A 2047-nucleotide genomic window follows, 5' to 3' on the forward strand; every position below is an offset into this window, starting at 1 on the left:
ACCTTCCTCTGCCACCTCGCCTGGTCCATGGCATGGGTGCAAGCACTCACGCTGCCCAGCTTGGTGAACCCCAAAACGAGGGTCCAAACCTCTGTGCAATTGGAATGGGGAAACTGAGGCAGGGGCTCGCCAAGGTCAGAAAAGCTCTGCCCAGCAGGACGGTGCGGGATGGAGCCTGCTTTCGGTCTGGGGTCACGTACTGGTGATGCTTCCCAAGAGCAAATTCAGGCTGCGGTGCAGGCGAGAGCACCGTGCCGGCTCCGGTGACGATGGGGACGGCGATGGCACACACTTGCAGCCCGATGCACGCGATGATGAGTTGCGGGTCTGCAGCACGCCTGGCCTGTTCATCCCTGCATTAGCCAGAATGTTTTCTGTGACCTGGAAAACTCCAGCTGGCACACACAAACTGCTGTGCTCCTTAATTTTACAATTATTCTAAGAATTATAGGGAAAAGACTCAACCAGCGAAAGCTCCCTCTGCATTGGGTTGACCATCAATAGAAATGACTCCCAGCAGCATCATCAGCAGAATTATCCCCCAGCAGCATCAGAGCCCCAGGGCTCGGGGGGACTGAAGTCGGGGCTTTCTCTGCTCCCTGTCCTGAGCTTGGTGATCAGCTCAGGCTGCTGGATGCGTACTTGGGGTTTGTATTGTTTTAGGTCTGGTCTAACCCAAAGGTTGTATTTATAATTAGTACATGCTGATGAAATATGTCTGGCTTGTCAAACAGAAACACCCCACTGCAAACAGGAGTTTAGACTTGTTTGCATCCCTGTGGTTATTCTGAGCATTTAGTCCATGGAGAAGTCTGGAGGAATTTGGGTTCTCTTTAAAACTTGGAAACTGATTTAATCTTCGGGAGGAAGAGAGAAATGCTGCCCAAGACCCGGGCTAATGCTGGAACGAGCGAACCCCTCCTCTTCTCTCCAAACCCTTCCCAAACTGGGGGAACGGGGATGCAGAGTGGGTACTGGCTGTGTTCAGTGTGCAAGAGGAGAGCATGGGGCAGTGGGGGGCACTTCCCGGGGTCACGGTGCTATTGCACGCTACAAACCCCCCAAACACCATCCCTGGGGCTGTGGGCGGGCAATGCTGCCCCGGGGACGCTGCAGGGACCACAGTGCTGCTCAGAGCCCGGCTCCACCCCAACCTCTGCTGCTCCGAGATATCCGAATCGGGCCCCTCAGAGCCGCCTTTAATACTTGCGTCGCCTGTGTATCCTGCCCAAACAGGCCCTAATTTCAGGGGTGAGTCCTGGGTAAGAGGAACAATAAACCTTCAGGTTGGGAGCTCTAAATGAAGTGTTTATTCTCCTACCCTCTCTAAATTAATTTTTTTTTTTTTGGTGTTCCCACCTTCGCTTTGAGCTGTCGGGTCTGTCTTAGGAAATGTGTAAATTTATTTTAATTCTGCTCTTAAAACCTACCAGCTGGGAACTCCGGCAGGAGGGTCAGATGTGCCGTTCCTCGCCGTGTTTGCTTTCTGGCATCCAGCTGACGGCTCCCGCCAGCGCCAAGAGCCCCAGCGGCTGCGAGCCCCCTCTGGCCCCGGCTGGGCTGTTTGTTCTCTGCCGGCCACTGAACTGGGGACGAAAGCAGCATTTTCCTCCCTGTTTCGGATTTCTTTGCTCTGCCTGACTTTTCTCCTTCACTGGGAAGCCACGAGAAGGGGTAAGAGCTTGTCCCAACTGCCTGGCTGGCTCTGCTCGCCCCGGTGCTGGTTAATATTTTTTTGCAGCAGGGGCCGAAGGGACAGCAGTGCACGGAAGAGGAGGAGGAGGAGGAAAGCATCAGAGGAAGGCAGGGGCCCCATCGCGGGAGGGAATTCCAGCCCAGAGCGAGCGTTGCTGGTGAGCGGAGCCCAGCGAGTGGCAAAATGGGCGGTGGGAACCCGCCGTGGGTGTCGTGGGATTTCCCCAGCAGGAGTTGGGAGCTTTGTTGGGCTGTGGAAGGATGGTGGGGGACAGCGGGTGTTGCGGAGGCTGTGAGCAGGGGGTCTCAGTGGGGTGTGCTCCAGGGCAGCCCCCAGCCATGGTCCGTGGTT

The sequence above is a fragment of the Pterocles gutturalis genome, unplaced genomic scaffold (genome assembly GCF_000699245.1).
Source record: "Pterocles gutturalis isolate BGI_N339 unplaced genomic scaffold, ASM69924v1 scaffold8554, whole genome shotgun sequence".
Classification (NCBI taxonomy): Eukaryota; Metazoa; Chordata; class Aves; order Pterocliformes; family Pteroclidae; genus Pterocles; species Pterocles gutturalis.